This window comes from Rhinolophus hipposideros (assembly GCF_964194185.1).
Source record: "Rhinolophus hipposideros genome assembly, chromosome: X".
In the NCBI taxonomy this organism is placed as follows: Eukaryota; Metazoa; Chordata; class Mammalia; order Chiroptera; family Rhinolophidae; genus Rhinolophus; species Rhinolophus hipposideros.
In genome coordinates, this window is record NC_138046.1 from 62,168,888 (window position 1) to 62,196,441 (window position 27,554).

At 39.0% G+C, this 27,554-nt stretch overlaps 2 pseudogenes across 2 annotated transcripts; both read left to right on the forward strand.

The window, feature by feature from the left end:
• The first annotated feature begins 19,811 nt into the window (after window positions 1-19,811).
• LOC308495029 (multidrug and toxin extrusion protein 2-like) lies at window positions 19,812-20,529 on the forward strand (annotated as a pseudogene). Its single transcript has 2 exons — window positions 19,812-19,946; window positions 20,008-20,529. The product of its transcript is annotated as a multidrug and toxin extrusion protein 2-like (transcript).
• A 25-nt stretch (window positions 20,530-20,554) lies between these two features.
• Window positions 20,555-22,044, forward strand: LOC308495030 (multidrug and toxin extrusion protein 2-like; annotated as a pseudogene). The gene is made up of 2 exons: window positions 20,555-20,617; window positions 21,176-22,044. The product of its transcript is annotated as a multidrug and toxin extrusion protein 2-like (transcript).
• The last annotated feature ends 5,510 nt before the right edge of the window (window positions 22,045-27,554 follow it).

Sequence of the window (27,554 nt, forward strand, 5' to 3'; positions counted from 1 at the left end):
TAAATGGAAACATATATAGTGGTCATGAATAGGAAGACTTAATAGAGTTAAAATGTCCATATACTCAATGCAATATATAGATTCAGTGCAATCCCTATCAATATACTAATGGCATTTTTCACATAACTAGAACAAATAATCCTAGAATTTATATAGAACTCTAAAAGACCCCGAGTAGCTACGGCAATCCTGAGAAAGAAGAACAAAGCTGGAGGTACCATGCTACCTAGTATCAAACTGTACTACAAGCCCATAGTAATCAAAACAGCATGGTATTGGCATAAAAACAGACACATAGATCAATGGAAGAGAATGGAGAGCCCAGAAATAAATCCATGCCTCTATGGTCATTAAATCTATGACAAAGGAAGCAAGAACATACATTGGGGTAAAGATCTATTCAGTAAATGGTGCTGGGAAAACTGGACAGATACATGTAAGAAAATGAAACTGAATCACCTTCTTATAGCATATAGAAGAATAAACTCAAAATGTATTAAAGACTTAAATGTTAGACCCAAAATTATAAAATGCCTAGAAGTAAATATAGGAAGTAAACTCTCAGACATTACCCTTAGTAATATTTTCACTGATCTATCTCCTCAGGCAATGAAAATAAAAGAAAAAAATAAACGAATGGGACTACATCAAACTAAAAAGTTTTTGCACAGCCAAGAAAACCATCAGTAATAGGAAAAGACATCCTACTGAATGAGAGAAAATATTTGCCAATGATATAACTGATAAGGTGTTAATATCCAAAATTTATGAAAAATTCATACAACTCAACATCAACCAAAACAAATATTCCAATGAAAAAATGGGCAGAGGTCCTGAATAGACATTTTTCCAAAGAGGACATACAGATGGCCAATAGATGTGAAAAAATGCTCAACATCACTAATCATTAGAGAAATGCAAATAAAAAGCACACTGAGATACCACCTCACACCTGTCAGAATATCCATCATCATTAAATCAACAAACAAGTGTTGGCAAGGATGTGGAGAAAAGGGAATCCTGGTGCACTGTTGGTGGGATGCAAATTTGTACAGCCACTATGGGAAACAGGGTGGAGGTTCCTCAAAAAATTAAGCATAGTATTACCTTATGACCCAGCAATTCCTTGTGTATTTATACAAATAAATCCAAAGCATGAATTCAAAAATATATTTGCACCCCTATGTTTACTACAGTTCTCTTCACAATAGCCAAGATAATGAAACAAGTGAAATGCCCATCAATGGATGATTGGATAAACAAATTGTGGTACATTTATACAATGGACTATTACTCTGCCATGAAAAAGAATTATATATTGCCATTTGCAACAAAATGGGTACACCTACAGTGTATTGTGCTAAGTGAAATGAGTCTGACTGAGAAAGACAAATACCATATGATCTCACATGTGGAATATAAAAAAAAGAGAACAAACAAACAAAACAGAAATAGACTCATAGATACACTAATGGTTGCTAGATTGGAGGTGGTTGGGGCCTGGGTGTGAAAGGTGAAAGGATTTGGAAGTACAAATTAGTAGTCACAAAATAGTCTTGGGGATGTGATTTATAGCATAGGGAATATAGTCAATAATATTGTAAAAACTATAGTGTCAGGTGGGTACTAGACTTTATTGGGGGAATCACTTCATAAATTATATGAAAGCTTTACCACTGTGCTGTACACCTGAAACTAATATAAAATAATATTGAGTGTCAACTGTAATTTAAAAAATATATATAGTCATGGGATGTAAGGTACAGCATAGGCAATATAGTCAATGATATTGTAATAGCTATATACAGGGTCAGGTAGGTAGGAGACTTGTTGCAGTTATCACTTTGGGAGGTATATAAATGTCTAATCACTATGTTGTTGTGTACACCTAAAGCTAATAATAAGGAGTAAATAAGGAATATTTATAGTTCAATCATAAGAAAACAATCCAATTAAAAAATAAGAGAAAGATATGAATAGAAATTTCAGCAAAGATATAGAAATAGTCAATAAGTACATGAAAAGGTGAATGACATCATTTGTCACGAGGGAAATGAAAATTAAAACCATAATCAGATAGTTCTTCAAACACACTTGAGTAACTATAATAAAAATTGACAGTCATAGTGTTGGTGAGGATTGTGGAGAAACAACCTTCATACATTAGTAATGGGATTGTAAAATGTCAAGCTGCTTTAGAAGACAGTTTGGCTGTTTCTTAAAACGATAAACATTTTACAATATGACCTAGCAAATTTGCCCCTATGAGCTACCAAGAGAAATGAAAATCTATGTTTTGTACATGAATGTTTATGACCGTATTATTCATAATAGCTCAAAAGTGGAAAAAGTAAAATGTCTATCAACTTGTGAATGTATAAATAAACTTGACATATCCATATAATGAAATCTAAGAGAACACAGTGAAGATACTACTGCTTGAGTGAATCTCAAAAACATTGTGAGAAGTCAGATGTAAATGATCATTTATTGCTTGATTTCATTCTCATGAAATGTTCAAAAAAAGGAAAGCTGTAGAGACAGAAAATAGAATACTGGTTGCTTGCGACTGGACGTGGAAACGGAGTGACTATAAGTGAGCGTGAGGAATTTTGGGGGGATGTTGCAATGCTCTGGAATCAGATTACGTGATGGTTGCATAACTCTGTAAACTTAGTAAAGTCATTAACTTATACACATAAGTGGTTTTCTGGCATGTAAATTATACTTTAATAAACCTGTTAAAAACAAAAAATCAGTTATAAAACATTCCAGGGCCCCCCACGTGAAAATATCATAAATGAGAATTAAATAGTTGATTATATTGAAATGGTTACAAAAATAGATATCGATGTATGAGATAATCATCATAGAAAAGTTTACTGAACATTGGAGAGTCTAAACTTAACATTGAATTCCTGGTATTCTGGAATTAGCAATCTTTTCTGAGCATTCTGAATTGTATTTCCATTTTTGTCCATACCAGTGTCCTTCAGATTTTTCTTCATGCTTTTGTGTTTTTAACCCTAAAAATATTGAAGGAAGATTTTAATATCAGTAAATGTTGAAAAGCAAACCTTTGACTCTATAATAAGGTAATTAAAAAAATTTTTTTACTTTTATTGTCTCCTCTTTTTATGATTTTTTATTAGATTCAGGTGTACAAAACAATGTAATAGTTAGATATTTATCATTTATATCCCTCACACAGTGATAACACCCTTCTCCCCATCTACTACCCCTCTGACATCGCATACAGCCATTACATTTCCACTCTCTATTCCTAATGCTGTACTCCACTTCGTGTGTGTGTGTGTGTGTGTGTATATATATACATACATATGTATATGTATATACATATATATACATATATATAAAATTATAGTTGACATTCATTATTGTTCAGCTTCAGATGTACAGTGCTAAGTGAAATAAGTCAGAGAAAGATAAATACCATATGATTTCACTTATATGTGGAATCTAAAGAAAAGAATAAATGAATGAACTAATCAGAAACAGTCTCAGAGACATAATAAGGTAATTTTGATCACATTTCTATCTGAAAGATTTTATATATAAATACACACATACATACACATTCTGGTTTCAGATGCATAGAATTCCTAAAAATTCTCTAGACGATCTTAGACAACAGCTCCAAATGTCTCAAGTTTGAGCTATGTTGGAGTAGCAAATCTATGCTGTTTGTTGAGATGCAACATACATGTTCTGGAATGTTTCCTTGTGCAACTGGAAGGGTGCAACGGAAATTTGTGTTGAAATACAAAAATTGTGAAGCTTTAAAATACTTAATCTCTGTGTATACTATGCGTGGAGTAGTTGACTTTTTAAAAAAACAACTTTTGAAGTGTAATGTACATATGGAAAAATATGCAGTACCCATATTGTAAGTATATAAGCTCAATTTTTGAGAAATTGAACAACTGATTTTTTTTAATTACAGTTCTCGAGTGAAAGATGAATTTGGAACTATTCAGTAAGCATTGAAAAAGCCTAATAATGTAAGTATTGCAAAATCATATGAGCTTTTGTTACTCTGAGAACTATTATGCTCTTTAACCACCTTAATGTCAGTCTGGTTCAGTGCTCTTCTGAAATGGAGGTTCTGAGTCAGCCCATAGTGGAGGCATATTTCCCTTACTTCATTATATCATTTTTGTCTTACTGATTTTGAGTACAAGATTGCACCCAGCAGCAGTAAAATCCTCTTAGAGGATTTTGTAGGATTTTGTGAACACTTAAAGATTTTTTTCTGAGAATATAGAAAACTATTTTTCTCAGTTATAAGTTCAGAAATCACCTATGGCAATAGAAACAAGAAACAAACCCCTTTGTTTAGTTTTCTATTAACAGAGCAATACGTGTAAAAAAAAAAAAAGAAAGCCTGAATAGGATGTCAGATAATTTATTGAATTCCCACTTCTTCCTATTTTGTTTTCTGAGGTTCAATAGTGAACCTTCTGAAGCTTCACAAGAGAGAAACTTTACAGCTTCCCAATGTCTCATTCTAAAGAGGTGAGTAGGATGCAGAAAGAGAGCTGATTTTTCTTCACTTTAGGGGAGAAGGGAGAATTTCCTAGGATCAGGTTTCTATCTTGGTCTGTTTTAGGTTAGATGTCTACTAGTTTCATCTGTATTCCAAGAGAATCTCTGAAAAAGCATACCCATAATGGACAGTCTAGACACACACACACACACACACACACACACACACACACACACACACTGGGGGTAACATAAAAATGTATACAAGTGGACACTTTGATCAATGTTGCTCAAGCAGTAGTTCACCGTAATCAGAAGTGTCTGGATGCTGAAGGTAACCACTCTGAGCACCTCTTGTAATTGCAGAAATCAAACGTGACTTGTATTCATCTTTTGTTATCAGTATATATTGAGTATTACAATTTTAATAGTATTTTTCCTTTCTTAAAATGTGTATACTTTTTTTTGGCATCCCCTGTATATGTATAGATATGTAGATACAGATATTTTATAGTTATATATAGCTATTTTTATATTTATATATGTATATATGTACATATATGTGTATTATATGTACATATATACACATACATACTCGCACATATATATACATACATATATATATATATATAGTTATTGATGATAAAACGTTTCAGAGATTCAGACAGTGTTTTTATAAAACAAGACAATGTTTATAATGATGATCAAACAATGGAGTCACAAAATAGCCAAACTATGGATTCTAATATCTAGTCACAATCTGGATTCTAGAAGCTAAGGGTTAAGATAATTGGTAATTGTGAGGATCGTACTTGAAGCATGTTTTGATTCAGAAAAGGTAGTATGTAAAAGTGTTAAGGTAAAGATTTTATAGTTTAATTTTTTTCAGACAAATTTAGTTGGTTTTATTTTTTCAATAAAATTTCTTATTTTAGAATAGTGGATTTACAGAAAAGTAACAAAGATAGTAGAGTTCCCAAATATCCAACACTCTGTTCCACCCAGTAAGATGTTAACATCTTGTAGTACTGTTATATTTTTCACAAGTAAGGAACCAACTGCTGTACATTACTACCGTGTTTCCCCCAAAATAAGACCTAGCTGGACCATCAGCTCTAATGCATCTTTTGGAGCAAAAATTAATATAAGACCCGGTATTATTATATTATATTATATTATGTTATGTTATGTTATGTTATGTTATGTTATATTATATTATATTATATTTTACATTACATTACATTACATTATATTACTCGGTCTTACAGAAAAATAAGACCGGGTCTTATATTAATTTTTGCTCCAAAAGACGCATTAGAGCTGATGGTCCGGCTAGCTCTTATTTTCGTGAAAACACAGTATTAACTAAACTCTACAGTTTATTGAGGTTTCACTGGTTTTCTCCTAAAATATTTTTTCTGTTACATTTATTTGTCATGTCTTCTAGTTTCCTCTCGGCTGTGAGAGTTTCTCAGACTTCCCTTGTTTTTGGTAACCTTGACATTTTGAGGAGTACTGGTTAGATATTTTGTGAAACATCCCTCAATTTGGATGTTTTCAATGTCTTTCTCATGGTTAGACTGGTGTTATGGACTTTTCTGAGGAAAACAACACAGGAGAAGTGCCATTCTCTTCACACTTCAGAGCACGGGTACATGCAGTCAGCATGATTTGTCACTGATGACCAACTTGATCACCTGGTTGAAGTAGTCGTTGCTAGGTTACGCCAATGTAAAGCTACCTTTCCCTCCATTCCATACTCCACTCTTTCATGGTTTAGTAATTTTAAAAGTATGTTCTTCATGAAGTGGTTTTAGAATGACATTTTAATTTCATCTTTTGTCTAAGAATAATATCTTTTTCTGATCTAGCCAAAAAAAAAAAAAAAAAAAAACAACCATTTACTTAATCGGTTTTGTGTGTGAGGTTCAGTAGTGCTTGTGTCTTTAAAAAAAAAGTCAATAAAATTATGCATGTATTAATTCTCAATATAAATAATTGTATGCCATGTGATTATTTTTCTTCATGATACAGCAACATACGGTTACAAATGTACTCATTCTTTAAATTTAGTATACCTGGACTTTATATTTTGGCTGTAATTCCTAGGTCTATGATGGACTCTTTTGGCCCTGAGAAGATATTGAATGGCAGTACTACAGCTGCTCCTCCTGAATGACATAGGACTGGAAGGTGATCCCTGGGAGAATATGAGGTCTCTTCTATATTTAGCGCCTCCTTCCAGGTGACTCACTAGAATTATCTCAGTCAAATCCCTCTTTTGGAATTCCCATGATGACCCAAGCAGCTAGATGTGCTTCTCTAAGTTAATGTCAGGGCAGTGATTTGTCTTTGTCATGCGGGGGACACTGCTCTCTGCGCCATTTGTTATGCAGCGGATGCTGCTTGCTGTACCATTTGTCGTGTGGGGGACCCTGCTCGCCATGCCATTTGTCGTGCGAGGTGGCCTCCGGGATCTCTGCTCCCACTCCCCACACAAGAACGCAGGATATGGCTAGGCCAAAAAGGAACACCCACAGAGCCATAGATAGGGGAGTCATACCACTATGGTCTCACTGGAGGCTGGATTCACACGACCTGCAGCCTGCTGTCCGCTTCTCTGCCTGCCAACCAACCAACCGACTCAACCAACCAGCGCAGCTGCAGCAGTTGTATCAGTGGCTAATTGGCCAACTGGTTACAGCTGATGGTCAGTTAGCCACAGCTGATGCCCATCTACTACCCGAGCCAGCACCCTTCCATGTGAGGCTGAGAGCCTGGAAACTGCTCTCTGGGACTCTGTCCCCACACTTCACCCCTACAGGGTCTCGTCTCACAATCTATGTGACAAGCATCTTCCGCGAGGGGCCCTGTGCGAGGAGGCTGGAGGTGAATGCAGTATCCTGGACACAGCCAGGCTCTGTGGACACAGCCAGGGCTTCTCAGAGCACCACCAGTCCTTTTGGGCACAGCCAGACTTCCTGGGCTTCTTAGGGTACCACCAGTCTCTTCCTGCCCTCCTGGAAGGCGGTATTGTCACACTGTAACCATGCACTGGGGCTGTGGCAACATTTGAGGAGGGTGGTGAGCATGCCCGCGTGTCACCGCTTTCACCACCCAAATCTGGAGACGGACGTCTCCTACAGACGTCTGTAAGCTGAGGCCATGTAGCACGTCCACCCCTAGAATACACTCTGGAACGGGGGAGACATAAACCTTGTAGGTACGAGGGGGAAGCCTTCCTATACCCAGTGGTAAGGAAATAGCTTTTATAGTCACAGTCTTTCCCCCCGTAGTCATCAATGCAGATTGCTGATCCAGGGAACAGTTCTGGGTTCCCATAAACGACTGCAGTCTGCTCCAGTGTCAACTAGGGCCAAAACCCTCTGCACATTAAAAGGGGACCAATGTATGGACAGTTCCACTTGGGGCCTCTGGTCCCCACTCATCCTCTCTGATCGGGTACCTTGGCCCCACCCCTAATCAACCTGAAAGGAGTTCACCTGAAGCAGCCGCATGAAGTCCTGGAGGGAGACAGGTTGCACTTTCCCAAACTTCTCCTTTAGGCTTCTCCGGAATTGCTGTTCCGGACACAACTGTTTCCAAAGTTCCAACAACAGTGCATTGGGTTGTCAATCTATTTTTTCCCAATCGGCCCTGGCCACGAGATCATGCCACATCTGTGCGTGTGTTACTCTCTGAGGCCCACGACCTCGCCCCTTTACTTTTGATTTGGGCTTCCAGGTCTCAACTGCTCAGACCTCCTGTCTTAACTTCCTTTGCCTCCGGCTTTCAACACCCCTAGGGTGGCCATGGCAATTGTAACTTCATGGATCCGCCGCCCCACATAGGGTGTAAGAATGGCAACCAAGGATCCAAAAGCACTCGCAGGTGCAGTATCCAAAACCAGATTTCTCATGTTGTTGTAAAAAGCTCCTCATCTGGCCCCCACATACTAAGGTTGAAAATAGCATGTCTTATACCCATTTCACAGATGATTTGAGTAAGTTCCATATATGACTACCATTGACTCACAGTGTCTGGCAGCTCGCCAGCCTGTCCCCATACTGTGCGTACCGCAGCAGTGAGCCACTACCATTAGAGTGTGATTGCCCTTGTCTTGGGCCAACCTATGGCAGTTCTGTAACCTTTGTCGCAGGGACGGATGCACTGTCACAAAAGCTAGCTTTTCCATCTCGCCTGGGGAGCAGAGAATGTTGTCTGCTCCCTCATCCCATAAACGTAATAGCCAAGCCAAGACTGGCTCTCCAGGGCGCTGTCAGTACTGCCTCCCCAGCTCCTGCAACTCAGTGGGAGTGTAAGGGGTGTAGGTTGTGAACTCAGTCACAGCTGGGTGGCCTGCAGCCACGTCCCCAGGACGCAAAGGTTGCTCACGTTTTACCCTTTGTTTCAATATTGGCCGGGCTTGGGGGTTGGGAGCTACATTGTCTCCACTCGCTTCCTCTGCCTCTGCCTCAGAGTCTCCACTGTGGGGCCCCTCTTCTAACAGGCGGACCTGAGCTTCCAGCGCTTCCAACCGGGACACCTGGTCTGGCACCTTGGCCATTTCATTAAGCACATTTTCCGTGTTGAGACTCAAGGCCGTGAGGAACATCCAGCCCACGCAGCCCCTGTAGCCTTCTCCTCTTCCAGCAACTGCTCAGCCAAAACCTGCAAGACCCTCTCCATGCTGGCTGGAGAGCCAACCATGTCCTCCCACCCCTCCTTGGGGATCCAACTCCCAAGAACAGTGGCCACCGGACACCACACACTGTGTGGGGGCCACCTGTCCTCCTGCCCAGAGTCAGACGCCATTCCTACCTGGCTGGAATCTTGCTCTCCATGCCAGGTTTCTGAGTCGGTGGAGGCCTCCGTGTAAGATGTCCACAAGCCTCAGAGCCTACAGCAGCAGCCTACCAAAAAGCCAGTAATGCCTGCTATGGCCAACAGGGCGGCATGCCATCTGGAGGCTCGAGAGGACTACCAATTCGCTGAGGCATCACGTCTCTCCCAGGCAGACTTTGCTCCCTTTCTCTGGCTCTACACCACCTGGGCTTCCCAAGACTGAGTTTTCACATGCACAAACTGTTCTACCATCCCTCGGAGAGCTCTGGCCGGTGCCATTCCCTGCTCGCCGCACCATTTGTCATGCGAGGCGGCCTGCGGGGTTTCTGCTACCGCTCCCCAAACAAGAATGCAGGAGATGACTAGGCCAAAAAGTAACACCCACGGAGCCATAGGTATGGGAGTTGTACCACTCTAGCCTCACTGGAGCCACTATAGTCTCATTGGAGGCTGGATCCCCACGAACTGCAAACTGCTGTCTGCTTCTCTGCCTGCCAACCAACCAACTGACTCAACCAACCAGCGCAGCCGTGGCAATTATATCAGTGGCTAATTGGCCAACTGGTTACAGCTGATGGTCAGTTAGCCACAGCTGATGGCCATCTACTACCCTAGCCAGCACCCTTCCACGTGAGGCCAAGATACTGGAAACTGATCTCTGGGACTCTGTCCCCACCGTCTTATTAACATAAATAGTACTGATTGTTTTACTGCTGGTGGGTACACCCTTGTGCTCACTCCAAGGCATATACGTAGAGAACTTGTAATGTGTTACTGTCAGAAATTAAGGCCTGGGAGTACATCATGAAAATGGCAGCGTGAGGTGAGCCTCTGGAAGTCTCACCTAGAATTTACAACAAATTGAACAGCTATAACTCCACAAAGAACTCCCTGCACAGCAGACAGGCAACCCAAAGAGGCTCACTACTGAATTCACCTAAAGGTGGCCAAATTGCGCGAGCAGGGGAGGAAGGAAGGGAGAAATGCGGAGACGGAGACGTGCGGGGCAGGACGCAGACCTAGCTCAGTGCTCCAAGTTTGCTGCATTCCGGAACTACCGCAGCTGCTGGAGAGGAAAGAACACAGACTGCTAGGGCTCCGCTTATGGCCCACAGGGCTGAGGGGACAACATATAACAAAGCTGAACCCAACACTCATGGCAGAGACCTCGTAGCAAAGACTGGGAGAAGAAGGCTAAAAACAGTGGTTAAAGAAGTCACTGCCGAGCAGAGAATGGAAGCCATAGGCAATGAGACTAGCCTCCCCTTCGCTACCCTCCCAGAGTCCGCCGTGCCCCCACCTGCCTAGTGTTAGAAGCAGAACAGTAACAGTGTCAGATCAGAAGAACAAAATATTTGCAGTTCTGAAACTGCGGTCGGCAGACACAGATTTGCAGCCCACTTGTTCCGACAAAGGGGAGGGAGCTGTGGAAGCAGGATTGGCTGTGGTGGTAGTCTCCACCATTGCTCTGGGCCACCTCTCACAAGTCACCCCACCCCTTTCCCCACCTATCTGGACGTATCCCTGCAGGAGTCAACAGAACTGCTGAAACACACGGACTCTGAATCTGATGCAGGAAGAGCTTTGGAACTTCAGAAGCTCTCCGCATCCACTCAGGGAGGCGGCACCCTGTGAACCAGGCGAACTGTTAACAGAGGAAAAGCCAGCCTACCAGGGAATCCGCCCACTGTGAGACCCTGGAATAGTGGAGAGAAAACAGCAATACAGTGTGAGACAGAAAAAAGGGCTGCACTCGGAGACTAAATAAAACATTCTTCCAACAAGTACGGGAAAACAAAAGAAAGCCCTCTTCCTATCAACCTGTTGTAGAACCCGCTCCTGTAGATATCTAGGAAGAGAAATAATAAATCAGTAATTGCCATGAATAACCAAGGCAACAAGACAGCTCAGAAAGAAAGTGAAAAGTCTCCAGAAAAGGAACTTAAAGATATGGAAATATGTGACTTAAATGATGGAGAATTCAAGATTGCAGTTCTGAAAAAACTCAATGAGATGCAAGAAAACACAGAAAGGCAGTTTAATGAACTGATAAACACAATCAAAGAACAGCATGAGCATTTCACGAAAGAGATTGAATTTTTAAAAAAGAACCAAATAGAATTTCTGGAGATTAAGAACTCAATATAAGAAATTAAGAATGAAATAGCCAGCTTAGGTAGTAGAGTTGACCACATGGAGGAAAAAAATCAGTGACATTGAAGATAGAAACCTGAAAATTACAGGGCTGGAAAAAGAAAGAGACTTGAGACTTAAAAAAAGTGAAAGAACTCTACAAGAACTTTCTGACTCCATCAGAAAGAGCAATATAAGAATAATGGGCATACCAGAGGGAGAAGAAAGAGAGAAGGGAACAGAGAATATATTCAAACAAATAGTCAATGAGAACTTCCCAAACTTGTGGAAAGAACTGGATCTTCGAACCCAACAAGCAAATAGAACACCTAATTACATCAACCCCAACAGGCCTTCTGCAAGGCACATTGTATTGAAGCTGTCTAAAATCAACAACAAAGAAAGAATCCTCAAGGCAGCCAGGGAAAAGAAGACGGCAACCTACAAAGGAAACCCCATTAGATTATCATCAGGTATTTCAGCAGAAACTCTACAAGCCAGGAGGGAGTGGAACCAAATATTCAAACTATTGAAAGAGAGAAATTAAGAACCAAGAATAATATATCCAGCAAAGATGTCCTTTAGATATGAAGGAGGAACAAAGACCTTTCCAGACATGCAGAAGCTGAGGGAATTTTCTAATACACGACCTGACCTACAAGAAATACTAAAGGAGGCTATTGGACCACCATCAACAGGGACAATTTGTGACAACCAAAACACAAAACGGGGGAGAGTAAAGGCCTGAATTGGAATATTGGAATGGAGAAAGTATGCATGTGAAGAAAATGGAATACTCTAAATATCAAACTTTCTTTTACATATACTTAATGATAACCACTCAAAAACAATCCAGAACTGAAATATATACTGTAATAAAAGAAGAAACAGAGGGAAACATCATAGAATACCACCACACAGAAAAAATAGACAACAAAAATGCAAAGAAACCATGGAGACACAATCTTACCAGAAAATTAAAGATAGATTGATAGGAAATCCTCACATATCACTAATCCCCCTAAATGTAAATGGACTGAACTCACCAACACAAAAGGCACAGAGTAGCAAATTGGATCGAAAAACTAAACCCCACCATATGCTGTCTCCATGAGATACATGTCAGCTACAAGGACAAGCATAGACTCAAAGTGAAAGTGGGGAAATTGACACTCCAAGCAAATGGTACCCAAAGAAAATCAGGTGTAGCCATAATGATATCAGATGAAACAGACTTCAGGGTGACAAAGGTAGCAAGAGACAAAGATGGGCATTTCATAATGGTAAAGGGGACTATACAAGAAGAAGACATAACAGTCATCAATATTTATGCCCCAAATCAGGAAGCACCAAAATATATGAAGCAACTAGTAATAGAACGAAGGAGAGAAATTGACCAAAACACAATTATACTAAGGGACTTAAATACATCATTGACAGCTGTGAATAGATCATCCAAACAGAAAATAAATAGTGAAATAGCAGCCCTAAATGAAACATTAGATGAAATGGGTATAATTGACATATATAGAGCACTTCATCCTAAAACATCAGACTATACATTCTTTTCTAGTGTACATTTAACATTCTCAAGGATAGACCATATATTGGGACATAAAACTAACCTCAGCATATTTAAGAAGATTGAAATCCTACCAATCGTATTCTCTGATCACAAGGTTTTGAAATTGGATATGAACTGCAAAAAAGAAAGCAGGAAAAAACACAAATCCATGCAGATTAAACAACATACATTTAAAAAATGACCAGGTCAAAGAAGAAATTAGAGGAGAGATAAAAAGATACGTAGAAACAAATGACAATGAAAATCCATCCTATCAAAATTTCTGGATGCAGCAAAAGCAGTTTTAAGAGGGAAATTTATATCATTACACTCCTATCTCAAGAAACAAGAAAAATTCCAAGTAAACAACCTCATGTTACACCTTAAAGAACTAGAGAAAGAAGAACAAGTGAAACCCAAGGTCAGCAGAAGAAAGGAAATAGCAAAAATCAGAGCAGAAGTAAATGAAATAGAGAACAAAAAGACAATAGAAAAAAATTAATGTGGCAAAGAGCTGTTTCATTGAAAAGATTAACAAAATTGACAAAACCTTGGCTAGACTGACTAAGATAAGAAGAGAGAAGACACTAATTAACAAAATCAGAAATGAAAAAAGGGAAGTTATCATGGACACCAGAGAAATACAAAGGATCATCCAAGAATACTATGAAGGACTATATGCCACCAAATTCAATAACCTAGAAGAAATGGACAAGTTCTTTGAAACATATAGCATTCCAAGGCTGAACCATGAAGAAATGGAAAATCTAAACAGACCGATCACCAGTAAAGAAATTGAATCAGTCATCCAAAACCTTCCCAAAAGCAAAAGTCCGGGACCAGATGGCTTCACTAGTGAATTCTACCAAACCTTCAAAGAGGATCTAATACCAATCCTGCTCAAACTCTTCCAAAAAATTTAAGAAGAGACAGTACTCTCTAATTCATTTATGAGCCCAACATTACCCTGATACCAAAACGTGGTAAGGACAACAGAAAACAAAAAAACTACCAACCAATATCTCTGATGAATACAGATGCAAAAATCCTAAACAAAATTCTAGCAAATCGAATGCAACAATGCATTAAAAAAGATTATTCATCACGACAAAGTGGGGTTCATCCCAGGGGCACAAGGATGGTTCACTATACACACATCCATTAAAGTGATATATAAACAAAATAAAGGTCAAAAATGATATGATTACAACAATTGATGCAGAAAAAGCATTTGACCAGATACAACATCCATTTATGATTAAAACGCTTAATAAAGTAGGTATAGAAGGAAAATTCCTTAACATAATAAAGGCCATATGTGACAAACCTTCAGCTAATCTCCTAACTAACGGTGAAAAACTGAAGCCCTTTGTTCTATGTTCAGGAACATGACAGGGCTGTCCCCTATCACCTCTGCTTTCCAATATAGTGTTGAAGTCCTCGCCAGAGCAATCAGGCAAAAGAAAGAAATAAAAGGCATCCAAATTGGGAATGATGAAGTTACATTGTCACTCTTTGCAGATGACATGATGCTGTATATAGAAAACCCTAAAATCTCCACAAAAATCTATTAGAAATAATCAATGAATACTGTAATGTGGCCGACCAGAAATCAACGTACAAAAGTCCATTGCATTCCTCTATACTAACAATGAAATTTCAGAAAAAGAAATACAAAAAATAATTCATTTTGCAATTGCAGCAAAAAGAATAAAATACCTAGGAGTAAACATAACCAAGGATGTGAAAGACCTATAGGCTGAAAACTATAAGACATTTTTTAAGGAAATTGAAGAAGACACAAAGAAATGGAAAAACATTCCGTGTTCATGGATTGGAAGAATCAATATACTTAAATGGCCATATTACCCAAAGCAATATACAGATTTAATGCAATCCTCATCAAAATCCCAATGGCGTTTTTTAAAGAAGTAGAACAAAAAATCATCAGATTTGTTTGGAACCACAAAAGACCTCGAATAGTGAAAGCAATCTTAATAAAAAAGTACCATGCTGGAGGTATCACACTCCCTGATTTTAGCTTTCACTACAGGGCAACAGTAATCAAAACAGCATGGCATGGGCTGAAAAACAGACACGTAGACCAATGGAATAGAATTGAGAACCCACAAATAAAACCACACAAATATGGACAGATAATTTTTGACAAAGAAGCAAAAAACGTGCAGTTGGAAAAGACAGTCTCTTCAATAAATGATGCTGTGAGAATTGGATAGCCACATGCAATGCAAAAAGAATGAAACTGGACTGCTATCTGTCACCAAGTACCAAAATTAATTCAAAATGGATCAAAGACTTAAGCATAAGACCTGAAACAATAAACTGCATAGAAGAAAACATAGGTACTAAACTTATGGACCTTGGGTTCAACGAGCATTTTGTGAATTTGACTCCAAAAGCAAGGAAGTAAAAGGTAAAATAAATGAAAGGGACTATATGAAACTGAAAAGCTTCTGCACAGCAAAAGAAACCATCGACAAAATAAAGAGGCAACCAACTGAACTGGAGAAGATTTTTGCAAACAGTGCCTCCGATAAGGGGCTAATATCCAAAATATACAATGAACTCATGCAATTCGACAAGAAACAAACAAAGAACCCAATTGAAAAATGGGCAGAGCACCTGAAGAGACATTTCTCCAAAGAGGACATACAAATGGCAAATAGACATATGAAAAATTGCTCAACATCAGAGAAATGCAAATAAAAACCACAATGAGATATCACCTCACCCCAGTCAGAATGGCTATCATCAACAAGACAAATTGTAACAAGTGTTGGAGAGGCTGTGGAGAAAAAGGAACCCTCATACACTGTTGGTGGGAATGCAGACTGGTGCAACAGGATGGAAGGCAGTGTGGAGGTTCCTTGAAAAATTACGAATAGAATTACCGTATGACCCACCAATCCCTCTCCTGGGCATCTGCCCAAGAAATCTAAAAACATTTATCCATAAATACACATGTGCTCCAGTGTTCATTGCAGCTTTACTTAACGGTGGTTAAGACATGGAAACAACCAAAATGTCCTTCGACTGATGAATGGATAAAGAAGTTATGGTATATATACACAATGGAATACTATTCGGCGGTAAGAAAAGATGAAATAGGACCATTTGTGATAACATGGATGGATCTTGAGATTATAATGCTAAGTGAAATAAGTCAGACAGGAAAAACAGAGAACCACATGGTTTTACTGATATGTGTATATAAAGCAAAAACAACAAAAGAACAAGACAAACAAAGAGAAACAGAAACTCATAGACAGAGACAATAGTTTAGTGGTTACCAGAGGGTAAGGAGTGAGGGGTGTGGTAGATGAGGGTAAAGGGGAACAAATGTATGGTGATGGAAGGAGAAGTGACTCTGGGTGGTGAACACACAATGGGATTATAGATGATGTAATACAGAATTTTACACCTGAAATCTATGTAAGTTTACTAACAATTGTCACATCTATAAACTTTAATTTAAAAAAAGAAAAGAAAAAGAAACACAGGCCCACCAGAATTGCTAAATTCATTCTTAACCTACCAAATAAATCTTTCAAATGGCTGAGTATGGTGTGTAGGATTTAAATGTTTTCTCTGCTTTTCTGGGATGTTGTGCTAATGCAGAAATCACTCAAGATTTTGCAATTGCAAGACTTCACTTAGATTGACAGTTTACTGAACCTGGGGTTGGCTGGTGAGGCCTTTATTTTAACCATTAAACACGTTTGTAATTTTTTGCTTTTGCCTGGTGTGGAAGACGCGTCCTCAGTTACTCCAGCCTGTCCTGTTAAAGGCAGGGTTAAGTAGCATGAGGCAGCAAGAATAACGATAGTTGTCAGAGGACAGATAGGGGATGAAGCAGAGACCCACTAGTGACTGCTCCTGAAATCAGTTTTCTGTTTTTTTTTTAAATGGGGGTCGATGTGTACTCTCGTATTTTTAGGGGCACCAGCAATAGCTGTGACTTGAATGCATTTCTCCTTTTTTTAAACTCTGCTCTGATGCAAGTAATCGATATTGTACTTTTGGTGAAAAAATCCTTTTTGACAAAAGCTCCAAGATTGATTACCTAGATCAATACTGTTTTTAAGAGCAATTCATCAAGATTGTATTTAAACAGAGACCATGATGCATTTAAACTGTTAATATTACAAACCTTTCCCCCTCTTCTCTTCCTTGTGGATTATCTGTTTTTCCCCCAACAGAGCCATAGATTTCATAGTAGAGTAGAATGTCATGCAGTTTCCCAAGGGCTAAAATAAGACTACAGTTCTTCTAAACTGTCGTACTCTCTTCTCCCCAGTTCTTCTCACAGCACATTGTTGTTCCTAATTTGCAAATAAACCCTCTATTGTTCTCACAATACTGAAGCTGTGGAATCTTATGTTTTCTTGGTCGTATAAAAAGTGAGAACACACATCCTGGAAGAAAATGAAGACAAAGAAATGCAGAGCACCGCTGCAATCGGGCTCTTAAACTTTTCAATCAGCAGCCACTCTTGGGTAGGTGTAATTGTCGTGATAATTCAGGCAAAGCACATTTTTGGCCTGAATGACTTTGGTAATTGTGGCTGTGTGGATCCAGTTTAGTGGAGGATAAAAACTGTCCTTGTATGTCAGTGTGTACTTCTAAAAATCATAACAATAAGAAGCAGTGACTAGTTATTACTGAAGCTCAAAATTGGGTAATGTAGTCATTTTCCCCCAACATCTTTAAGAATTAAATAATTATCCATTTGCCCAGAATGCAACACTAACCTGAGAGCACAGAGAGAAGACTGGTCTTCCAGACCATTTTTTTCTGTATTATAACTGAAAATGTGGGAAAATGAAAGATGCAAATGGACAAACTGGGCTAGATATAAGATCTGTAAGAGCTATCAATTGGTAGCTTTAACACTGCTTCAAACTCTCATACTAATGGGGACATTTGAGACTCCGCTAAAGGCTTAGAGAAGATCTGGAATAATCCCATAGGGTTTGCTTTGGAATTTAGGTATCAATTTCAAAGCTCTTTCTATATGTCTTGTCTCAGTTTGCCTTTAGTTTGTGTTATATGCAGTGCTGAAGGGACCAAGAGAGGCTGTATGAAAACTAAAGATTCATGTAACTCAGGCCAAGAAAAGGTAAATTTCAGGCTGATTAAGGATGATTAAAGACCAAAAATACGGTTGTTGCATGAGTTTCTATTTGCAAGAGATTCACTACAAAAAAATGATACATTCCAGGTAAAAGTATTATGCAAGTCAATTTTGAAAAGCATCAGTGAAATTGAGGTGGAGGTGACTTTAGAGTGCATTCTGAGTTGGTGTAGTACTAATTTTCAAAAGTAATACTCTAGTAACTTGGAATGTTCTACATGTCCTCTGTTGAGAATGTATTTAGAAGTGAGTCTTAGAAGATTTTGTGGAAAGCATGTTTACTGATGGCAATTCTGCTTTCCATGGAGGCTAAAGCCATTCTCTCTTGTTTTTACTTAACCCATCTTCAGTTAACAAAAAAGTAAGTGAAGTGCCCAGTCCCTTAATAATCTGTTCTAGGACTATCTCCCATTTATAGATGAGAGTAAAAGTAGCTCTCCTGTATCTTACACCTGATTTTGATATATTTTAGCAGGAGGGAAGCTGGGTCACAGGTGGCCTTTGGAATGTCACTATGTTTCATGCAATTCATCCATTCTCACTTTACAGTCCATCTTCTCTGTCTTTGTGCATTGGCAGCTAACTCATGAAGAGAACGTTTTCAGTAGTGTTCTTCAGAATATTTTTTAAAGGAATTATAATTTTCCCCCAGAAGCATTTAAAAAGAATGGAAAATGCCACAAGCAAGTAAACTTATATTGTATCTTTACCTGTAACATTTCATATTTGAAGTCCAAAATGTTTTGATATATATATATGGTTTTTGAATCTTAATGGAACAAAAGACAGTCTTCTAGAATCTAGGACACTGTTTTTCAAAACTTAATTCTGGAATGTCTACAACTTTCTCCCACTCTTTTTCATAGAAAAGACTCGTTCCAGCTTCAATTCCTTTTTTCATATTCCTCAGAAAGAAACATATATTATGCTTACTTTAGAAATATTGAAATATATAATGACTAATATGTATATAAGATAATATATAGATAGATACATATATGTACATGTATGTATATGTATGTATGTATCTATCTACATATATATAGAGAGAGACTAGATTCTTACTCAACTTAGATATCATTCATGATCAGCAATTTCTTGAAGGTATACTTAAGTGGATATATACCGTGCATAGGATAAATTCCTTTACATGGCTTGCAGCTTTTTCTTAAATATAAAAACATTTATTGAAATTGCACCAGAAAATCACTTCAGACATCATATACATGATGATGTATATATAGGGTCACTTAAAATTTAATTCATGATTTGCTTAGTTTTAAAAAAAATATATTGTCCCCAGTATTCTGATAGTGGTGGTGACGGCTGGCTAGGGCGTCAGTGTTGGCTGCGGGGTGGGAGCGGGGCCAGAGGCAGTCTGGGATCCGAATACCACCTGCTGGTCTCCCCTGGTCTCGGCTCATTGGCTGCCCGCTGCCTTCCGTGCACTCATTACGAGGGCACGTCCACCATGGACCTCCTTCCTGCACCTTCATGGAGACCCCGGCAGCCGCCTTTGCCGAGACCCCCCCCCCCCGCCCCAACAGTGGTTGCGGACAACCCTAAGTGGCCGGGTCGCCCCTGCTGGTATGGCGGGAGGTGGCCCAGATGCTGGCGCTCGCTGCCCCCGTGTCCCTTGCACAGTTGATGATCTTTCTTATTGGCATTGTCAGTTCCATATTCTGTGGGCATTTGAGGAAAGTTGAGCTGGATGCTGTATGATTGCTGTATCAGTTGTGAAATGTATCACATTGTTATCAGTTGTTAGTGGAATTCAATTGTATCAGTTTCTGAATTGTATCAGTTGTTAGTGGAATTTCAGTTGGATCTGGCTTGACCTCCGCTTGTGACACCCTAATGTCTCTGTCCTTTGAAGGCAAGAACCTAAAATACATTAGGATCATACTTAGGAGAGGAATCCTCGTCTTGATGCTGCGTTGCTTTCCTTGCTGGGCTGTCTTCATTAACACTGAGCGTGTCCTCTTGCTCTTAAAATAAGACCCTGAGGTCTCCAGAATAGCCCAGATTGAGGTGATGACTTTTATTCCTGCTCTTCTTCCTGCATCATTCCTTTTCCAGTTGCAGCGAAAATATTTCCAAAGGGCATCGTGTTGCTTCCAGTTATTATTGGGATTGCAGTGCAAGTGATCAATGTGGTCATTAATGCCCCCTGCTCTGTGCCGTGAACCTGGGAGTGGTAGTAGCTACCTAGGCAAACACCATTTCCCAAGGTGTTTCCTGTCTGCTCTTTTCCTGTACCTGTGGTGGGAAGAAAATCTACATCAGCACCTGGGGAGGTTGCACGAGTGAGTGTTTGCAAGAGTGAGGCTCCTACATCTGTTACTGGGAAAATGATGTTGAATACCTCAAGTTCTTATCTTCTTGAAGCAAAGACTTCCATCAAGAGACAGAATGTTTGTGCATCATGAACAGCAGAAGTTTGTTAGTAAAACAAAGTACACTCTGAGACATGGAGGGGCTGACCCAAGTGGGGGAAGCAGCCCCGTCACATTGTATGAAGACTTTTATTTCGATGGGTAGAATTGCCTCCCCCTCTCCCTTCTCTTATCTCTCCTTCTACTGAGGTGCCTGGTCCTCTGGCATTTAGCAGTGCATTTCTTTGATTTAGGGGCCTGAGTAAACAAACATATCTCTTTGATTTAGGTGCTGGGTAAACACATCCCCTTGGTGTTGGGGCATGTGTAAACACATCCCTTTGGGGTATATGAAAACCTGAAGCCTGTTGGGCTAGTAAGGTATTGGTGACAAATAGGATGGGTTCCCTGATAAGCAGGATGTCTTCTTCTCTTCTAATGCATTTTTTCCTTTAGACTTATGTGTAAGCCTGGAGTCCTGCTGGGCAGCTGCCAGGGGTCGTGACCCAAGTAGGAGCTGCAGTGAGAGGCTTTCTCACTGGGGCTGAATTTCTCCTTCTCCTGCTCATTTCTACCTACCTACCCTATCACATCCAGTTGGGTATTCCTAGTATGTTTAACGTGTGTACTGACTGGTGGGCCTTTGAGATCTGAATCTTCCTTGCCTGACTGGTTAGTGTAACAAAACTTTCAGCCCAGGCTGTCATTTATCAACTGACCTCTGCAGCATGCGTGATACCTATTGGCTTTGGTATGGCAGCCAGTGTTGCAGTGGGCAGTGCTTTGGGGGCAGGGACTACTGAACAGGCTGACACTCCTACATCACTTGTTGCCTGTGTGCAGGTATTTGCTCACTTGCAGTGGGTATTTTACTTGTGGATTAGAAAGATATGATTGCCTATGTATTTACCAGTGACAGATATTCTTTTCCTTGTGAGTCAAGTGATGACTGTTTTTACTCCCTTTCACTTATTTGCAGGCTCCTGTGGTGGAGTCGTGAGAGGTACATGAAGGCAAAAGATTGGTGCTGCCTGGAATGTTGTTGGGTATTATGTTTTTGGTTTTTGCATTGGAGTCTCTCTGATGTTCGCTGCTAAACTTGGGATAATAGGTCTATGGCCTGGATTGATGATTTGTGCCTTTTTTCATGGCATTTTCTCTTTGGTGTACATCTGGAAGATAAACCAAAATAGAGTTGCAGAGCAGGCACAGGTTTGAGCTAGGAAAAAAAGGATTCGGAGACTGCATACCCCAGCAAACTGAACTATCCTGGAAAAAGAGGTAACTAGTAGAGTGGTTTTACCTGATATCATCACATCAGAGAACCAGGCCAACTGATGGTTATAGAAGAAAACAACCAGAATGCAGTATCCACCACTGGGGATGTTTGGACAGTCAGACAGTTGATTTTCTATCATGCAATAGCTTTAGCTATTGCTATTGCTGTTCTTTTAGCAGAAATTTGAATAAGAGTTTTCAATGATTGTGGCTAAAATCGAAAAATTATCACCAGCCCACAAACTAGAAATGGTAATTATGTTCCATACAGGCATACCTGCTTTGCTTTATTGCACTTCACAGGGGTAAAGTTTTTTACAAACTGAAGGCAAGGCCCTCTGCGAGCAAAAGATTATAACTCGCTTTATTGTGGTACTTGCTTTATTGCGGAGGTCTGGAGTCAAACCCACAGTATCTCTGATGTATGCCTGTTTAGGAAGCATGGGAAGTGACCTTGGCGTTTGGAAAGTGGTTTTATTCTCAACTGTGGGTAGAAGGGATATTAGTGATGTATTCCTAGTTATTCCAAGATGCGCTATCCTATTGGAGATCAAGAAAGGAGTTATTTAAAATAAAAAGAAGTCATACTTTTAAGTAAACTTTTCTTCCAAATGTTAACTATTATGGTTTTTAAATCTGTAAATTTGATTTTCCCTGCTGTAAGTGTTTTTTACTCTTTAATATAAGGTCTGCCAATTAAGTTCGCAAACTTGTTGCAACGATGTTGCTACCCTCTTTTGATATCGGAGGGATTATTCGTTACGAATTTGTACCAATTGGATGGACAGTTAACCAAGTTTACTATTTGGAAGTGCTGAAAAGGCTGCGTGAAAAGGTTAGACAAAAACGACCTGAACTTTTGGCCAACAATTCATGGCTCTTGCATCACCACACTGTACCAGCTTACACGGCACTGTCTGTGAGGGAGTTTTTAGCCAGTAAACAAATAACTGTATTGGAACACCCTCCCTACTCACCTGATCTGGCCCCCAATGACTTCTTTCTTCACCCGAAGATAAAGGAAATTTTGAAAGGAAGAAATTTTGATGACATTCAGGACACCAAGGGTAACACGACGACAGGTTTAATGGCCATTCCAGAAAAAGAGCTCCAAAATTGCTTTAAAGGGTGGACTAGGCTCTGGCATAGGTGCATAGCTTCCCAGGGGGAGTATTTCAAAGGTGAATGTAGTGTTATTCAGCAATGAGGTAGGTAGCACTTTGTCTAGGATGAGTTCGTGAACTTAATTGTCTGGCCTCACATATTGAATATCTTCCTTCTTCTAGGAAAGCAATTCATTGTCCTCTAAAATTAATGGCTGATCTAGTTTTATTTGTACTTCTGTTAATGTACATAATCTTGTCAGTGAGTGTATATTAATTTCATTCAAATCCTATCTCAGTTTTTGCCATGTAAGCTTTTATAAAACAGACACCTTAAAATTAAAAAAAAATAAATCTTGTTTCACCCAACACAATCAGTTTTGTAAATGAGTGGAAGTTACAAAAAACATTTTAATTCAACATATAGTGTAGATTATATAATTTTTTTAAACTATTGTGTTTGTGACTTAGACCTTAAAGATCTTTGTCAAAGATCTTCTAAACTAAATCAATGCTAAACAGCCTCTCTTGATTTGGCCCTTGTTTGCTTTTCCAATTTGACCACTTTGAAACCCCCTCACTAACTCCACACTATTACACTGTTCAGCAGACTGACAGATTCCGCCAGTAAGAGACAATGAGCGCAGATACATTTAAACAGTTTTTGTCACTTACATAGAGAGCAAAAGCAAGATCATCATGATGCCAACAACTCCCTGTGCTTTGTTCCAAAGTATGACACTAAAGCAAGTGTCCAGATGACAGGCAACACAAGTGGGAGGGCACTGTTTTCCTGAAAAACCATTTCCATACTGCAATGCAGAGCCTGAAGTTGTACCCAAAGTGTGGAGGGTAACTCAGAATACCTCTTATCTCATCAGAATGAGGGAGACAGATGAGAAACTGTCATGGCAGCCTCCCTCAAAATAGGGTGGCAAGTGTGAAATGGCCTTGTAGCACCTCCTCACGGGGCTGCCTATATTTCCATGTTCTGGGAGGATCATGGGTGCTCTGCAAAGCCTCCGGACAGCCTGTGGTTACGACGTGCATACATCTTATGTGCATACATGCGGCATCATCAGAGAGCCAGCATGGAGCAATTCCCCTACACTCTCAACCAACTATACCTAATTACCTCACAGGTCTATTAATTTTTCCTTTTCATTTTCAAGGTCTTTCTGCATGTCTGTGCCCACAGCTTTATTTTCCCTTACCTTTCTTGGTGTTTTCTGGGATTGACCCTGAGACCTAAATCTCAGATCCTGAAAATGGTTCTTGTTGATCATCCACTGTTCAATCCACACAAATGTTGAAATAAATTTCTAGGCCCAAGATGGTGCCACTCCTAACTAGGGTACCATATCAGCAACCCCCAACTTAGATAATTTTCATGTCCTTACTTGGAAATGATTCACTTGACCAGAAATGCAGTCTATCCAGTCAGCTAATCCCCAAATGTCAACCGAGTTCTGGGCCTTCTCTCCCCAAATGAGGTTGACTGTGTAGTCCTAGCCAATCAGATATTTTCTATTTGTATCTTCCTTGCTCTTCATTCTTTTTAAAAGCTTCCTGCCTTCTGTCCCATTTTGCAGTTCTCCAAAAGGAGACTACTTCGGTAAGTGTTAAGTAAAGTCTGTATCGTCTAAATTGTCTTCTTTATCATTTTTAACAGAAGTCAATACTAGAAATAAGTTAATATCTGTAAAATTGGGAGGAGAAAATACTTCCTAGACCACTCATATACATGGAGCAGATTTAATGGGGAAATTTTTGTAACAAATAATGTGTTTGACAGCTTTGTTTGTCTATATTTAAATTGTCAACTAGTCTGAAGTCATGCAGATACACCTATGCAGAGACTAATTACCTGGATTTGTATTTCCTTTACCCCATGGTCACATAGTTCAAATGACTTACTGTTAAGATTACGGGCCCATATGTGCAATTTAACTTTCTTTTCACCTGTTTTGACCCTGAATATTTTTTTTTCATTTATTTTTTTATTTTTTTTAAATTAATTTTATTGGGGTGACAATTGTTAGTAAATTTACATAGATTTCAGGTGTACAATTCTGTATTACATCGTCTATAAATCCCATTGCGTGTTCACCACCCAGAGTCAGTTCTCCTTTCATCACCATATATTTGATCCCCTTTACCCTCATCACCCACCCCCCACCCCCTTACCCTCTGGTAACCACTAAATTATTGTCTGTGTCTATGAGTTTTTGTTTCTCATTTGTTTGTCTTGTTCTTTTTGGTTTATATACCACATATCAGTGAAATCATAGGGTTCTCTGCTTTTTCTTTTTTTTTTTCTTTTCTTTTTTTTTTATTAATTAATTTTATTGGGGTGACAATTGTTAGTAAATTTACATAGATTTCAGGTGTACAATTCTGTATTATATCGTCTATAAATCCCATTGTGTGTCCACCACCCAGAGTCAGTTCTCCTTCCATCACCATATATTTGATCCCCTTTACCCTCATCACCCACCCCCCACCCCCTTACCCTCTGGTAACCACTAAATTATTGTCTGTGTCTATGAGTTTTTGTTTCTCATTTGTTTGTCTTGTTCTTTTTGGTTTATATACCACATATCAGTGAAATCATAGGGTTCTCTGCTTTTTCTGTCTGACTTATTTCACTTAGCATTATTCTCTCGAGATCCATCCATGTTGTCACAAATGCTCCTATATCATCTTTCCTTAACGCCGAATAGTATTCCATTGTGTATATGTACCACAACTTCTTTATCCATTCATCTATCGAAGGACATTTTGGTTGTTTCCATGTCTTGGCCACCGTAAACAAAGCTGCAATGAACATTGGAGTACACGTGTCTCTATAGAGAAATGCTTTTATATTTTTGGGGTAGATACCCAGGAGAGTGACCCTGAATATTTTTAATGAAAGGTGGAGAGAAATCAATAAACACATTGAAACATACATGGTTTGTCCTATTCAAATAAGCAAAAATGAGAGAAGAGACTATATTCATACACCATTTTAACAAAGGGCATTTAGTAAAAGGCTATCTTTAGACAGACAGACAGACAGGCAGGCAGACATCTGTAATCTATCCTAAAATCTAATGGGGTAGCGTGGTTATTATTCTTGGAGATAATTTTAATACCTTACCCTGAGATGAGCCTTATGAAGAATGAAAAATATGTTTGTAATTATATTTGCTAAATGACTAGGTAGACTTTCTTGTCTCTTCAGTTCAGTTTCTCATATCTTTGTTTATAAAATTAGAACAGGAATGAAATATATCATCTAGGAGTTGCTCAGCTCACATACATATAAATATACATAACATACGTACACAACACGCATGCCTGCATGTTCCACTTTACTCCAGCCTCGCTTTTCTGAGGAGAAAAAAGTCTCTAGAGAATACTGTGTTCCTTTTAAGGGTCAGAGATTCATTTACCTGACTTAAATGGATTGTCTAATTTTTTTTTAACGAAAGAGAAGAAAACTGAGTGACCTGATTTCATAGTTTGTAAGCTGAGTTTGTAGATGTAGTCTTTCTTCTCCCCGATAAGTTTCTTAGTGTCTAGAAGAATACCTGGAGCATAGGAGACACTCAATAAAAAAATTTTAATGAATGAATAAATGCCAAACTTACATAAAAGGTAGAAAATGCTGGCATAAGTTTTTTTTGTTTGTTTGTTTGTTGTTGGGGAGTGGGGGGAGGGCATTTCTTTATTGACAAAGCCAATTTACCACCAAAGAACTTAGAATGTTTCATTTCAGATCTTTGTTCAGAGAGAAAAAAGATAAATGCTCTCATCACAATTACCTTAACATCCTAATTATGATAGTTGAAAGTAATTATAAATACATTCCACTTCTCAACTCCATCTCTCAAAATTAGCTGTTTATATACCATTATCTTAAAATTTTTTTCTGCAATACTAGAAAAATTGGCACTCTAGAAGGAAAGTCCCTTTATAAGATTATTTTTATAGTTGTGGGTAAATAAAATGTAATTACCGTGAACTCTGAATAAAATATATCTTTTATTTTGGGCCATTTGATTAAGTAGTAGTCTTTTTTCTCTCTGTGATTCCTCTAGTTTAAACCCTGTGGATGGAAAAACAGTGAGAAGGGGAGTTGTGTAACTTTACCTATGCTTTTTATTACCAAGAACCATCTCTAAACTTAGGCAGATGAGCAATTATCTAAATAGTATGTTTTTTGTGTTTTTATTTTTGTTTCGTTTTTCTGAGTTGCTATAAGATATCTTGTTCCCAAAGCCAGCCAGACATCTTCTATCCTATATTGGATCCCTGGGGAACTTTAGTTTAAAATCAAGGTGCACTCATAGAAGTGAGGCAAATTAAGCTCTCATTCTTCAAGATTCAAACTTGGCAAGTTTATCAGACACATTGTGCTAGATGTCAGCCTTCAGCAACTGAGACAGGCCAGTACGTTTTGATGAAGAGTTTGTAAAAGTTTTATAATAGAAAATGCTTCTAGAAAAGTCCTGGGGAGCCAGGAGCAGGCGTGAAGGATTGTGCATGTGGGCTGGGAAGCGGCAACCAGGAAAAGGGGAAGAGTTGTGTATAACGAAGTATGAGAATTA